This window comes from Pelodiscus sinensis, chromosome 2 (assembly GCF_052426305.1).
Source record: "Pelodiscus sinensis isolate ZL-2025 chromosome 2, ASM5242630v1, whole genome shotgun sequence".
Lineage (NCBI taxonomy): Eukaryota > Metazoa > Chordata > Testudines > Trionychidae > Pelodiscus > Pelodiscus sinensis.
The window spans coordinates 91605636-91622185 of record NC_143053.1 but is presented as its reverse complement, the minus strand read 5'-3'; the positions used below and the strand labels follow the sequence as shown (position 1 = coordinate 91622185).

General features: G+C 43.1%; 1 protein-coding gene and 1 long non-coding RNA gene across 3 annotated transcripts in view; one reads left to right on the top strand and one right to left on the bottom strand.

The window, feature by feature from the left end:
* The window catches only part of LOC106731765 (uncharacterized), a 59000-nt gene extending 58328 nt beyond the window's left edge, over positions 1-672 (top strand). The window contains exon 6 of the long non-coding RNA XR_012901565.2: positions 534-672. This is a non-coding gene — a long non-coding RNA (uncharacterized LOC106731765). The remainder of the gene's footprint in view (positions 1-533) is intronic.
* Positions 1-10229, bottom strand: part of LOC102446679 (cadherin-7) — a 117169-nt gene extending 106940 nt beyond the window's left edge. For both annotated transcript variants that reach the window (XM_006119917.4, XM_075921028.2), the window contains exon 1: positions 9286-10229. The gene's annotated coding sequence lies outside the window, so the exon portion shown is untranslated. The remainder of the gene's footprint in view (positions 1-9285) is intronic.
* Between the last annotated feature and the right edge of the window lie 6321 nt (positions 10230-16550).

Genomic DNA, 16550 nt, shown 5'->3' with positions numbered 1-16550 from the left:
GTGTGGAGTACCATCCTTGTGGTCTCTAGTCATACACCACAGCATGGAACTGAAAACACACCCAGAATACTAGTCGAAGTACAGTCCATATGCTAGACAGCATAATCTGATGAAGAGCAGAATATGAAATATTAAAGTACTTCAGAAAAAATAATTTCTTACCCCTTCTCATGTAGTTTTATCATACTGTCTCATTGTTCCAATTACTTTTATTCTTACTTCTATTCAAATAAATGGCAACACAACACTTCAAATAGATATTTTATTTGCCCTACTATTAATATATGTTATTTTATCACAACTAATTCTTTAGGGTTTTTTTTTAGAACTTCCAGAATATTTAATATTTCAAAGTGATAATTTCTTTAAAAAATCAATACGCACTGCATAATATTCGTTGCTTCCTGGCAGAACAATTATTTATTAAAGTGTAATTCATTTTCTCTCTCATTAATATATCTCTAGGTATGCACAGATATACAATACAGTGTATTCATACATATCTTATATTCTCCCTTATTGTATGCATACAGACTAATATACATATGGAGAATAACTCTTCTGGATCATCTGTTGCCTTTCTATGGAATATTATTTTGATGGAGTCAAAAGATAAGCTGCAAGGCTTTTTTTCCTGCCAAAACATAAATGTAGGTTTCTGTGTTTCACTGGAAGCAACTAACATTGGAAGCACTTTATGAAATGCAGCTCTGTCCTCTGATTTAAGTGTCTTTTGTGTCATCTGCTGGTAAAGGAGTGGGTACCAGGTGAAGGAGAAACTGATTCTCAGTTATTGTCTATTTTGTTCTAAAATGTTCTTGTTTTGAATAAAACTGTTCACACAGTATTCTGGATGGAAGTGATTGAAGGAGATATTATTTGCAGATGCAACTGATGTAAGTTAAATATGCGAACACCTAAGTGGATCTTCAGATCTGGTAGTCAGACATTCAAATGATGTTGGTTGTGTCCATGCAAGATTTGGGGTGCAAACCCTGTGTCCTCAAATTGTGTGTGTAGGAAAGGAGGTCAGTTTTTGAATGTTAGGGTGTAAAATAATTTGGGATTGTAGATGTTTTTAAAGTACTACAGTTTACTTTCATTGAACTCAACTGTGTAATTTATTTGTGCAAAGCTCTCTGGGCTGCCTAAAGTGTCAAACGTAAGTATAAACAATCAAACTGTAACTCAAGGGATACATGCTGTAATCAAGGGATATATTCTGAGACTGGGGCTCCAATATTTCTGTTGAATAATGGCATATCTCATAATATCTGAAATGGGCATTCTAGGGAATGAGCCCCGAGATCAGAAAAAGCCCTAAAGAGGGACTACTGCACATTTACTCCATATTGTTTGTGTTCCCACACAGACATCTGACTGGTTGATTTGTAAAACATAGTGTCATAAAAAACATAGGTTTAAAGGAGTCTTGCTATTGAGTAGATTATATCTGGTATTTGGAATTTGAACTACATTTGAACTAAATTCTACAAGTGAAATTGAGTAATCATATGTTTTTATTTTGCCAGCATCATCTGAAGGCATCAGAGGATATGTCTAGACTGCGACAATTCCATGTCTTTTGAACCAGCCTGTTTTTTCAAAATAGATTTCAAAATAACGATCTCACTATTCTGATGTTCCTGTAATACTTGTTCCATGAGGGTTAAGGGATGATTCGGAATAGTGGTTTATTTTGCCAAATTTCAAAATAAGCTATTTTGAAATTAGATTGAAATAAGATACATAACATGCATAGCTCAAATTAAGTCCTTTGGCACCTTACAGACTAAGGGTATGTCTACAATACAAAGTTAGTTCGAACTAACAGACGTTAGTTAGAACTAATTTTCATAGGCGCTACACTAGCGCTCCATTAGTTCGAATTTAATTCGAACTAACGGAGCGCTTAGTTCGAACTAGGTAATCCTCATTCCACAAGGATTAAGCCTAGTTCGAACTAGTTAGTTCGAATTAAGGGGTGTGTAGCCCCTTAATTCGAACTAGTGGGAGGCTAGCCCTCCCCAGGTTTCCCTGGTGGCCACTCTGGCCAACACCAGGGAAACTCGTCTGCCCTCCCTCCCGGCCCCGGACCCCTTAAAGGGGCACGGGCTGGCTACGGTGCCCCTGCCAGGTGCAAGCCTGCCAGCACCCAGCCAGCAGACCCTACACCTGGCACAGATCGAGCCACCCACCCGATGCCCCCCAGCCCTCCCCCTCTTCCCGGGACCAGGCTGGCGGCTCCCGGGAGCTTGCCCGGGACCGCAAGAGGTGGGCACCCACCTGGGCTAGTGCGGACATCATGGACCTCATCCACGATCTCCGCACTAGGAACAGGAAAGTGGCCGGCTTGGGCAGGAGAGCTGGCAGCCTGGCCACCCAGGAGCAGGTGTGCAAGAGAATCAAGGGGGTCCACTGAGACCCCCGACCCTGAGCCCTGAGCTTACAATGGCCGTCCTGGGTCAGACCAAAGGTCCATCTAGCCCAGTAGCCTGTCTGCCAACAGCGGCCAACCCTAGGGACCCTGGAAGGGATGGACCGAAGACAGTGACCTAGCCATTTGTCTCGTGCCATCCCTCTCCAGCCTTCCACAAACCTTGGGCAGGGACACCACTCCTACCCCCTGGCTAATACCACTCCATGGACCCAGCCTCCATAACTTGATCTCACTTCCCTTTAAACTCTGTTCCAGTTCTAGCCTTCACAGCCTCCTGCAGCAAGGAGTTCCACAGGTTGACTCTTTGCTTTGTGAAGAACAACTTTCTGTTACTAGTTTGAAGCCTGCTACCCATTCCTTTCCTTTGGTGTCCTCTAGTCCTTCTTTATGGGAATGGAGAACTTTTCTGTATGCACCCTCTCCACCCCACTCATGCTTTTATAGACCTCTATCATATCCCCCCTCCATCTCCTCTTTTCTAAGCTGAAAAGTCCCAGTCTCTTTAGCCTCTCTTTATATGGGACCTGTTCCAAACCCCTCATCATTGCAGTTGGCCTCCCCTCTCCCACCCTTTCTCTTCCCCTCTCCTACCTCCTTTTCCCAGTCTCCCCCAGTTTTGTTCAATAAAGAGAGATTCTATTTTTGAACACAATTGTCCTTTATTTTCTACATCAAGAAGGGGGGCTAGGGAGGGGTAAGTGGAAAGAGGTGAGGGAGGAATGGGGTACGAGCTCCCGATGGGGAGGACTGGGCTGGCTCTGCGGGCTTCTGGGGGTGGAAGCTCTCCTGCAGCCCCCCAATTGCCCCCTCTCCCCAGATGGCAGCCTGCGGCAAGTGCAGCCGGGCTGATGGCCGAGTGCTGTGATGTGCCCAGTGTGGGCACTCAGGGCTCTTCAAGCCAGGACTGCTTTGCAAGCGGGGCACCCCTGAGAACTGTCTGTCTGGGGTGGGGTTCGGGACCCTTTAAACACAGCCCTCAGCTAGCCTGAGGCAGCATCTCCACGCTCTAAGTCCTCCTCTGATGCCCTGCCGGCACTGCTTCCGGCCATCCTTAACCCCGCTTCAGGGTCCACTTAATGGAGTTAGTTTGAATTAGCAAAACACTAATTCGAACTAGTTTTTAGTTCTAGATGCGTTAGTTCGAATTAGCTTAGTTAACTAAGTTAGTTCGAATTAGTGCTGTAGTGTAAACATACCCTAACAGATTTGTTGGAGCATAAACTTTCATGGGCAAAGACCCACTTCATCAGATGCATCCAATAAATCTGTTAGTCTAGAAGGTGCCACAGGAGTTCTCATTGTTGATGAAGATTCAGACTAACACAGCTACCCCTCTGATACTTATAGCTCAAATTGCATCTCTTATTTCGACCTATGGGTGCAGTATAGATGCACCCAGCAGGAATACTGTACATTGTTTCAGAAGGGCAATCCTGACTGGAAGAAAATAACCTGATCATGGGTCCTCAGATGTTCTAAACTGTCAAAGTCCATTAACTTCAAAGAACCAAGGTCAATTTAAATCAGCTGATAATATTACCCAATATTTTGTTTCAGTTGCTAATGTCTGTATCAGTACTCTCTAAATCAGGACTCTCTGGTTTGGCAACATCTGGACCACAGATGTTCCAGGACTAGAGAGTCCCAGTGGAGGCCTTTTGCCTGGGGCCCTGTGGGTCGGCAGGGCAGCGGACTGCCAGGTACACCTTAGCAGGGCTGTCCAACAGAGCCAGAAGCCCAGCACATTGCAGCTGAGCTGCCTGTTGGGGCCAGAAGCCCAGCACACCCTGTCTGAGTTGGCTGGCAGGGCCAGGAAGCCCAGTGAGGGGCAGTGGGGCTGGCAGCAGGCTCTGACTGGTGGCCAAGTCAGAGCTGAGAGGCCCCGTTGCGGGGGGGGGGGGGGGGGGTGGAGCAGAAATGATCTTCCTTGGTCAGGCAAAATTCCTTCATCCCGGTCCGGTCAGGTCCCCAGCATCCTTTGACCAGGGAGATTGAACCTGTAATATTTTTTTTCTTGTTTGTGATTAGAGGTGAACCTACTTCTTCCTCTCACCTTTTCTAGGCATCAAGGTCTAAGTTCACCCTTTCTCTGCTTTTCTCAAGCCTCCATAGAATGTCTACTCCCTTGGTGCCTCCCATTAGCTCCTCTGCTTTATGGAGAAAATACATCTTGTTGTGCCTCCATTCACACATTGCTATTACTGTATTGTTGCCACATTAATCCATGAACCACATTATTCCTCTGATTCTCCTCCTACACCACATCCCCATTTCCCTGCCTTTCATACCCCAATACATGTATTCTAATACTTCTAGGCTGGGAAATGATAGTCTGAAAGATTTCTAATCCTAGGTTTCCTCACATGACTTTTAACCCCTTTTCCTTCACCATGCCTCTTGTCCTTTCTTTAAATGGCTTTAACTTCTCAATACCATGGCAATACACAGAGGTTAACCCTGATCTTCACTGTCTCTGGAAACATCCCTGAAGTGTGACCCAGCCAATGCTCCCTAGTAAATGATGCCCCAGATGGGTCAACAGTGCAAAGTTATCCCTTCATTTTCTCACTACGGGTCAGTCACTCAAAGTAACACTCTCTGTGCTCAGATAATTTGAGACTTGACTGTTGCCACTGGAACTCACACCATGATCCCATGAATTCAGTGGAATCCGCAGGTTAGCCCCCTTGATAGCAGAGCTACTCTAGACGAAATATTTATATTCCACCATTCTACTTTACAATGCCAACTGGAAATGGTGGTATTTTCTGTGCAAAATAAAACTCCCTTTTTAGTGACTGACAATAGCTCAAAAGCGTGGCACAGAGGGTTTTCCTATCACAGGAGTTTTCTTTACAGTAACATTCAATCCATGCTTGTTTAGACAACTACAGGTGAAGATATGAGAACAAATCTAGATAATTATAGCATAGATTGCAACTGCTGGCTCTTACCTTTCTTCTAAATAAAAGAGAGCTCCTTTGAGCTAGTGAGGTTCTACAAGTCAAGCCAGCATGATCAAACCCATTAACTCCCTGTGCCAGATGACATTACAGCTATAGACCACAACCTCCTGCCGCTAACTGGCCTAAAAATTCACATGGGAGCACTGTAAATAGAGTGCACATCCTGTATGCTGCATCTGGTTATCAAGCAAGAAACTAACACTGCTCCAAACATATGGCACCGTTACACAAAACTAACTCTAGTACCCTCTGACTCAGGTGAAAGGACTTGGCAAGGCAATAGAAAAACAATAGGCAGGCTTTAATAAATGACACAGTCTGGCATGGTGTACACAGAAAGCGAAGTGATTGTTATTCAATCTTCCATGGTATTCCAGATTTAATTATGATTACATGGAAGAAAGGCTTTGTTTTTAAAGCATACTTTTTAAAAAGTCTGTCATTTGCTTCATAGGAAAGTTCTCCGTAGCCTTTTTGTCTTCCCATATTGTTGTTGAAAAAAAATCATGCTATGTTAACAGGTTATGCAGCTATCTGAAAATAAAGGTTAATAATATTTTTATAGCTGTGACTATACAGCATAAATAGTTACTTTTCAGCACAGAACTTAGTTTGATTGTTGTATTCTCAGTTTGTTTGTAGAATTTCAGAAACTATCTAGGAGAAAAAATGTCTTTATGGTATTTCCCTGTAGAACCATGAAGCCCCCAGAGGAGGCACTCCTGTATTACTGCGTATGGTTAAGCCTGCTGTGACAAATGGGGGAAGGGGGAAGGGGAAGAAGGAATCATCACATTTTTATGCACCCTCCCTCAGCTAGAATTAGCTGATCTTTTATTTTCTGAGAAAGTAAAACCCAATGGTAACATGAAAACAGGCATGGACACACTGTATGTGATCAGCTAAGACAAATTAGATGGCTAAGGAATTGGCTCTATTGAAAATGGTATCACAATATCAAATTTCAAAATAGTCCACAAAAATGCAACATGAAAACCTATTAGCCAATGCTGCATTCATAAACCAGATGCTAAGCAGCAAATTTAGTCCCAAATCACTTCAAGTTGAAAATACCCAACTCACAATTTTCTACTCACAGAGAATGCAATTTTTGTGTTGAAAACCCTTAAGAAACACACAGCAATATTTGTTTAATAAATAAGGACTTTTACTCAGGGTGCAGTAATATGTTTTTATATATATTAATGAAAAGTTCCCCAATTTTTAAGGCCTGGCTGCTAATAAGATTAAACAGAGAGAGAGATACACAACATACACATAAAAAGTTGCAATGTTCTGAGCATATACATGAAGGATAAATGGAAGCTTTATCACTTTTTGTTCATAGGACATTATAGTCAACTCAAGGATAAACTGCAGTTATACAGATGCTTTACAATTACCCTTTTATACAGAAGGGTAAAAGTGCTTTGCTATTAAATCAATAAAAGTAGACTAAAAGGAGTTGTGAGGCTGTCAGCTGATTGTTAACACAGTTCTAATGACCTATAGCAACCCTTAATTACAATAATATCTCACATTATAAGGGCACAATGCCCTCTGATTAAAACTGCAATGCTTAATGGCTTTTTAGCAGGAAAATAGTCTGCATTACTGATTATTGTGTTTTTTTCTTCACATTAACTGACACAAGATATGGAGTACTATTTAACCATGTTAGTCCCGTGATATTAGAAAGACAAGGTGGATGATGCCATATCTTTTATTAGACCAACTTCTGTGGGTGAGAGACAAGCTTGCCATCTTACAGACCTCTGGACTTGAAGAAGTGCTCTGTGTAATCTCAGAAGTCTGTCTTTCTCACCAACAGAAACATTGATCCAATCAAAGAACACTTCCAATGTACAACACTTGATCAGACTTCTGACTGATATTTACCTAACACTGTTGGAAGTTTGCATTTGATAAGTTTTCAAACCAATGATGATTTTTTTTAATATAAAAAGTTGTCAGGGTCAGTTTTTAGATTTTTTTTCTGTTCTGCTTTTTGCTGCAGGCATTTTATTTGTTTGTTTAAATATATTTTCATCTTTTTTTCACTGTTCCTAAAAACACCAAATATTGATTAGATCACCTGGTAGTTGCAGCCTGGAAGGGCTAGAAAGTCTAGACAATGACTTTCAACAAGAAGTCATGTTTGGCCCTAGATGAATATTTCAAAGATACTAACAGCACAAACTATGCTAGTTTTAATGAGGCATAGCCAGAATATTTCTAAAATGCCTAACTTCACTGCTGTCATCTTTTAAACTGTTTTAATGTTGCTGCCAGCATAATCTTTCCTAGCTAATTTTTACCTGTTGTAGCTGTAAAAGCTTTAGCTACTGCCTAGGATAAGGCAAGTTATATAAGTTCCACAACTTTTTTGCTATTAATGTAATCTGTCAATCTTGGTACTTCTATGACCCTCATCACCTTACTTGGCTCTCACTAATGACCATGCAATAAAATACCTTGCTCCCCTAACTTCAAAGCATTTGGCAGAGGGAAAAAAAGTATTAGTCATAATACAGTCTGAGAAAAGTAAATTACACCTCATTACCAAGCTGAGGTGTTTCTGGAGATTGGCATTTAAGACAGTTTAGCTATAGGACTGGGTTTTTTGTCTGCTGGCTTAATTTTTCCCCTTCCCCCAAGAATGATTTTTTAATTTTTCCCCTTCCCCATAGCCTGAATTTATTTTCTTCAAGTTTTATGATTAGCCACTTTTATTTGATAAATGACAATGCAGTATGTCTGGGGAGAGGGACTATAAAGTATACACTGTCCTTTCAAGTGTTTGATTTGCCTTGAGAAGTTATCAATCAAACAGAAGATTTTTCTTTGCAAAGGAAACAGATGAAAGTGTCATGTTTCAATTCAGAGAATCAGAAAGCTTCAGTAGCCTTAATACACCCCCAACCCCCAAATCCCTCCCTGTGTTCTCAGGGAAGTCAACCCTAACATAACTCTGACTCACCTGAACTACATCGTCTATCGAAAGCACAGGGGAAATAACTGATCTTTAGGGAGGAAAAAAACCCATCTTCTCGGTTTATCAACATCAACCCTGAGGATCCAGACCATGAAACATTTACCAGCAACGCATGTACTCTACTCGAAAAAAGAAGGATGTGCTTGTATGGGTATGGATCGGGGGGAGGTCAGCATCAAACAGCCAAGCACTGCAGAGCTAACCTTACCAGCTGAATACTAATTAAAGAAATAAGGCTCTCATTTCTACCTTGGCAAACCCTAAAACATTCCCGACACTAGTGATACCATAAGAAAAAAAAATCTCATGCTATTTCTCGGCCCAATAATCTTTCATTCTGAAGCACTGATGCCGGACTTTGGGTGCAACAAAGACAACCACTTGAGTTTCACATCTATTCATGGGGGGGGGGGGGAAGAGACTTGCTTCCTCCTAAATGTTGCAGAAGTATTTGATTCTCTCCCTTTTGTCTGCCTGGCTTATGCGCAGAGAGACAGGGCGATTGTCTTGCTGTTTTCTTTCTCGAATCGTTATTACAGTTCTCGGCGATTTCTGCTGTCACAGCTGGTGTCTGTACAGTATTCCCGATGGCTTCTCCATCCACACGGATCTCTCTCCCCCTCTGTCTGTGCTCGGGCTATTTGCACAGCGTCTCTCTGCAAATAGACCGGCGAACAGCACCACAAGGAAACTTCTGCCTGCGTACAACGCCGAGCCACCTCCGGACTCTGCAGATCAGCATCATCTGACTTTGGACTGGGACCAGCTGAGCGATGGGGAGAACGTGGGGAGAAACCCGGAGACAAAGCTCGTTCCTTGTGCCACAACTCCTCAAGCTGCCCGCCCCCGGACCACGCAGGCACCCAGGGTGAGCCGACACTTACCTGTCTCCTCTCTCCTCCCCTGGATCGGCAGCTGCAGCAAGGCTTTTAATCCGCACGGCCGGGGCTGGCTGGCCGGCCAGCGACGTCCCGGCTGGAGGTTCTCCACCATGTGCCCGGGCAGCTGCTCTGAGCTCGGCTGTGGAGAACTTGCGTGGCCAGCCGCGTCTGGCTGAGCTCCGGGCAGCTCCGGCGCGGGGGGATCCCCTCCCTCCAATCACACGGCGCCGGGAGCCAGGCAGCGTGGCGGGGGGCTGCTCCCGGAACGCGCCCCCCCCCAGCCCGCTGCCTCCCCGCCCTCCCAGCTCCAGCCTTTTTGACGTAGCGGAGCCCTCCTGGTCCGCGGCTGCGAGGGGCGCGCGCTCCTGCCCTGCGCCACGCGCGGCTCAGACTGGGTGCGGGGCTGGCAGCGGGGGTGGGGAGAGGAGCGCGGGACGGGGGCGGGGGGATGACACCGCTCAGCGGCTGGAGCCGGCCGTCTCTTCCATCCGAGGCTGCCCAGAGGAGGCCCCCGGACTTTGCCTGCCTCCCGCAGTCCCACTGCTGGCTACTGGAAAGCGCTCCAAAGCAGCAGCCTTCCTCCCCGTCCTCCCCCTCCAGCTCCTCCTCCTTGCCAGGCTACGCTGGGGGATAAAAATCAGGAGCCAGGGCTTAAAGGGGGTGGGGCTGGAGCCGATCTAGGGGTGAGCGATTAGCGTCGGAAAGCAACGGGGCTGGAGCAGGGAGTTTAAGGGTGGCTGGGTTTTTTTAAGCGTGTCATAGGAGCCATGATCCATGGAGCTCCTGAGGCAGGAAGGCGAAGTGGTCAAACTAATGAGAACTTACAGTTCCCTGCCTCCCTAGTTCTGCCCCGTTCAATCCCCTCGCAGCCTGTCCTACTTCCCCTTCTCCGGGAACCCCTCCCCGCCCCGCGCCCGGCTCGCCGGTGTCAAACTTCGCTGTGGCGCGAGCTGCTCCTGCTCGCAGCGTGGAACAGGCACCTGAGCGAAGGGGGCCGCCTGGCAAGCAGCTGCCGCTGCTAGCGCAAGGGGCTGGCCAGGAGGCGGGAAGGGGAAGCTTAATGAGGTGAAGAGATTCTCTCCTTCAAGGGGAGGGCGAGGAGGGCGATCGTCTTGTACAAGGATGGCGGGGTGTGGAGGCTTGGACTGTCTAATGACCCCACGCCGAAGCGCCGTGGGTCCAAAGAACTTCAATACAGAGCGGCTGGTTGGATCAGGCTTAGGCTGTCATTGTGATCCCATTAGGACCCTAGGAGTGGGGCTGCCTCAGCCTATACAGTACAACTGCCCCTCCTCCCCACCGCAGGTTTCCAAAACCAGAAGAGCTTATCATGAAACACATGGTGGAAATAGAAGCTTGAGTAAATGACAATGCTGGTGCTGAAGCTGTAGTACCGTAGGGAGAAGGAAGACACATTGTCACACACAGAAAATGTACACACTGGGTACTAAATCTCACTGTTCACAAGATAGTTGACAAAAATATAAGCCATGAATTGCTGACTTACTAATCTTTGAAAGCAGGAGCACAACTTTCTGTTTCATTCCAACATTCTTTAAACATTTCCCTGCTGCAATAAAACAGAGAAAACCATTTAAGCGATATCACCAAGAAGTCAGAACGCTTGCTTATATAAATGGCACAGGGTACAAATGATGTAGTAGGCTGACATTTTCCTTAGGTTTGGAATATTTTTAACACCAAGTGCTTTTAGAACAGTGAATCATATCAAGGGCAACTGTTTGAAATAGGCCTGGGCCAATGTTGTCTTTTGATTTATAGCCTTTTTTCTTGAAAGCCTTCTCTAAGTTCCAAAGAGCAAAACAGTAGTGTAGATTTTTTTAATTAAATGTTGCTCTCTGATAGATCATACAGTGAAGTGTGGCACCACTGATAACAAATACCTTGAGAGTAGAAATATTTGCATATTTTTAAAATAGAAGGTTTTTTTTTCAAAAATAGTGTCAATCTTTGGATTTGTTTGCAGTTTTCAATAACTGAAATACAATCACAAATGTTTTAGCAACTGCAACATGGAACAGTTACTGTGGCAGTAGGCACATCTTGTCTTTTAGCTTCATTTTTAGTTATGTTTTCTGAAGTCATCCTTCTAGGAGAGAGAGGCAATATAGCATCATGGTATTTGTGAACTGAGGGAGAAGTGGTTTAAAGATGTAACTAGAAGCAATCCCATTCTGTAACCTACATAGCACCTGAGTACACAGACATATTCTAATAGGATGAATTCAAGCAAGAAAACCCTGATACATGCCTATACACAGCTATTCAAAATGTGTCCAAGATTGCAATATTGGTATTTTAAGGCATCTTTCATGAATAAGGGGAAATAGGGAAGTTGGAATTCATTTTAAAAAACCAAGGCTCAGGAACAGAATATTGTTTAAATCACCAAATACAATATGTACTTGGGCTTTGCTTCTTATCATGCTTTATGAGATTTAATCAGAATTTTCAATCCTTAAGTATTTTAAGACTTAATTTGAGAGCCACAACTTCAATGGTGAAAAGAAAATATGTTTTTAAAAGATTATTTCATTTTTGCACATGGGGCAAGGAGGGAAGTGAAACAGTAAGAAGGAATTACTATAATAAATTTTAACTGAACACAACAAGCTTTGTCCTGTTAAGATTTATAGTATGGGCTAATTAATTATCTGCTCATTTTAAAGTGCGTCTCACCTTTATTTTTATTCTGATATTAATAGCACTGAGACATAATACTAATACTCAAGTATTAGCCAAATTAAAAGTTTTCCTGGGTAACTTTTATAATAACTATTTCACAAGTGGCTCGAAGAGTTTAAAGGGATGCTGATATATATATTGTGCCAACGATCTACGCTCTGTAAATCAAAACACAAACTAATACACCGAAGAGGAATACAGGAAAATAGTTGTATATTTTAAGAACAGATTATAATAAAAACAGGCATTTTTACATTCCCAGATTGAAATTAAATTTAATCAACTGATTGCATGGAAGGAAAATTGAGCCCAGTGACTCCAAAAAAGAAAAAGGAAATGAATTGAGCAGACCTGTATATTTTCACTGCAGAAACAGAATAAAATATAAAATAGTAAATTATTCTTATTCAGTTTTATAAATCCAGAGACTTATTAGTAGTGCAAGCAAATGTTTTAAAATGCATATGAATATTCTTCGCTGACTTATTGATGAGTTTTGTCAGAGAAGCAGGCAATATCCAATGGATTGGCTAGTTGAATTTGGCTGTCACCAGCACTTCTAGTGATTGTGTCCTTCTTTTTACATGTTTTTATGTAATCTAAATTGTGAGAGGCATGGGCCTGACAGTTTATAGTGTTTTGGGGCAACAGGCATGACATGGGGAGCAGAAACATAGGCTGGATCATCCTATGAAATATGTCTGTTACATCTTGAAGGAACCACTCTTAAGTGGTCATTCGATCACTATGTCCTTTTACTCTTTGATCTCTCTGCTAAGACCGCAAAGGGGAATGCCTTTTTATATATAACAGTTGTATCAGTGATTTTTGTGCTGCAGACATTTGGTCTGAACTAAGATCGCAAACTCATTTCACACAGACTCTCAAATAGCCATCAGATGGTAACAACTTTTGGCCTCTGTTGCTTAGGGCTGGTTCTGAACTGATGACATAGACATAAAAAGTTCTATACCATATTACCAATCTTCTAAGCTGTTCAGTCTCCCAACACTAATATCTATATCCATACCCAAAGGATGTGCTTTAAAAAGCAATGACTAGATGCTGGTAGCTGTAGCTCAATGACTATGTAGGCAAAAATAACAGTCATTATTGTTCAGCAACAGCTTGCACAGTGCCTTGGATATTAGAATATATTACACCCAGAGACATAATGTTAACTTTCTCTTATAACTCCTGAAAATACAAGCATTTACAGTTTAACATTTCATCTGAAGGCGAGCACCTCTAATAACTATACCATATGGTTTGAAAACAGCACCCGTTCAAGTATAAGTACCTTTAAGAAAGTATCCTCCCTATTGCCTAGAAATGCTCTGAGAATAAGTCTAGGTGTGTGACTTTAATTCATGACCTTCTATCTCAGAAGTGAGATTGTTGTCGATTTCCATATCCACACTGATATAGTTATAAATCAAATACAGAACCATGCACTGACTGTCTTCAGTCTACAATTATTTCCTTCGTTCCCATTTCTCAAAACAGAAAAAAATACCTGTCAGGACAAGGCAAAATCCTTCCTGGTAGCAGAGAACCTGACCTCTATTACCAGTATATTCAACATAAGGATATTCCTGGCCTTTCTGCACTCCTGCAGCTTCCATTAATTCATTATCTGTCAACGCTGATTTTTTGAGGTAGGATTTTTATCTTTTTACGTGTCTGTAAAGGGCTAGGCACTCCTTGGAGCTATTGCATGCATGAAGAAATAAAGATCTACAGTACATTACACTGGTTTGATATAAGATATTTTGAGATAAGTTTTCAAAAGCTGCCTAGCTCAACTTTTTCAGTTTACACTGTAGCACGCATCATGAACAAATTTTCCAAATGATCTCCAGCTAGACTGCAAGGATTTATGCATAGCCCTGAAAAGAGTGCAGTACAGTCAGCCCCACTGATAGCAGAGGGACGCCACTTGAGGAAAGAAGTCTGCTGCATGCTTCTTTTTGAGGTTCTAGGTTGAAGCAACTCTCTGTGAACACGGACTGCATTTACATATGATATGTAAATGCATATGGTTAGATATAGTACATAAGAACATAAAAATGGCCATACCAAAGGTCCATCTAGCCCAGTACCCTGTCTTCTGACAGTGGCCAATGGCAGGTGTCTTAGAGGGAATGAGAAGATCTAATCATCAAGTGACCCATCCCCTGTCCCCCATTCCCAGCTTCTGACAAACAGAGGATACGGACACCATTCCTACCCATCCTGGCTAATAGCTATTGATGTCCCCATCCTCCATGCATTTATCTAGTTCTTTTTTGAACCCTGTTAAAGTCCTGGTGTTCACAATGTCCTTTGGCAAGGAGTTCCACAGTTTGACTATATATTGTGTTAAGAAGTCATTTATTTTTTTAGGTTTAAACCTGCAAAATATTAATTTTATTTGGCGACTCCTAGTACTCATTTTATGGGAACAAGTAAATAACTTTTCCTTATTCATTTTCTTCACACTAGTCATGATTTTATAAACCTTTATCATCAGGGCTCGACAAATAGTACAATCTACTCACCCATGGCGAGTAGATTGCAACCCGGAAGAGCTGGGTTTGGACGATCTGCAAATTGCACAGAGCAATCTGCGCATGCACAGATCGCCGGAGAGCGCAGCTGGCGAGCAGGGCTCGCTGCGGTTCGGCGAGCCCTGTTTATCATATCCCTCCTTAGTCTCCTCTTTTCTAAGCTGAAAAGCCCCAGTTTTATTAATCTCTTCTCAAGCCCCTAATCATCTTTGTTGCCCTGTTCTGAACTTTTTCCAATGTCAAGATATCATTTTTGAGATGAGGTGACCCACATCTGCACACACTAGTCAAGATGTGGGCATGTCATGGATTTATATAGAAACAATAACATATTCTTTGACTTATTCTCTATTATTTTTTTTTAAATGAGTCCTAACATTCTGTTTGCTTTTTTTGACAGCTGCTGCACATTGGATGTTTTCAGAGAATTATTCACAATGACTCCAAAGTCTCTCTTTTGAGTGGTGATAGCTAATTTAGTCTTGTGATGGGGTGGACTAGGTGCAAAGCCCCATGCTGGAGGCTGAATGCCTTGCCACATCCCACCCCCAAGGAGAAGAGCAGAAAATAGGTCCTCCAAGCAGATTAGAGTGGCTGCTTCTTCTGCAGCCAATCAGGGCCTAGCACAGTGATATAAAAGAAGCTGTTGGGCCAGGGCCTGGCAGTTCCCCACTGGAGCTTGACCCAGCCAAACCTAGGGATTGACTGGGAGGACAGTGGCACCTCAGACAGCTCCTAGTGTGAGCTGATTTCCAGACTTGTTGGAAACCCAGGCCCAGTGGTGAACGACTAGCTATAATAAGTACAGTAATTGTAGAATCCCAGACAGGGGAAGGTGAGAATTTGAACTTAAAGTCCTGAGAGAGGGGGCTAGACAAAGCTACTTCTTGGCAAAGTGGTCCAGGGAGCGAGATAACAGTGGACTGCAGTGATAGTGTGCAGGCAACTACTTACAGGGTCCCTGGGCTGGGACCCAGAGGAGTGGGCGAGCCTCCTCCTCCCCCCCGCAACCTCAAGCTGGTACAACAAGGGGCTAAGAAGAAGCCTGGTTCCAGGCAACAAATCAGAAAACCATGTGGGGTACTTCCACTTCCTGGCTTTGTCTACACTACGGAGCTTTATAGGAAAAAGGCAATTTGTGTACTTTTTTCCGATAGTTTTTTTTGGAAGAGGCTTTTATAAAATTTGGCCCATCTACACTGGGCCAAATTTCAGGAAAAACCTTATTTTGGAAGAGCCCTTCTTCTTCATGGGAGGAGGAAGACAAGGCTTCCAAAAGAGCGCATCTGCTCTTCTGCAAAAAAAAGTGGAAGAGCAGATATGTTCCCTGGATGCGGTGGAGTTTTCCTGGGATACCTCCAGTATCCTGGAAAACCCCCGTAGTCTAGATGTAGCCCCAGAGATGGTCAGGGCAGAGTAGTTGCACACACCATTGGCTACAAACGGGCAACCACAAGAGGGTGAACCCCTTCAAAATTCCCTATCATTTTATTTGTATAGTTGGAATTATGTTTTCCAGTGTGCATTATACTTTGCATTTATCAATATTAAAATTTAGCTACTATTTTGTTGAACAGTCACCAGGTTTTGAGAGATCCTTTTAAAGCTCTTCACAGTCTGCTTTGAACTTAACCATACTGACAGTTTAGTATCATCTGCAAATTTTGCCACCTCACTGTGTAACCCATTCTCCTGATAATTTATGAATGTGTTGAGTAGAATTGGTCCCAGTATGGACCTCTACAGGACACCACTAGTTGCCTCTCTCCATTCCATTTATTTCTACCATTTTTCCCATCTTTTAACCAGGTATCAAACCATGAGAGGATTTTTCCTCCTATTCCATGATAGCTTACTTTGCTTAAGAGCCTTTGGTTTGAGACCTTATCAAAAGTCTTTCTGGAAATATAAGTACAGGTTGTACCTCCCTTAACAGGACTTTTTGGTCCAGCAATATCCATGGTCTGGACCATGGATGTTCCTGGACCACAGAGCCCAGGTATAGGGAGTTTG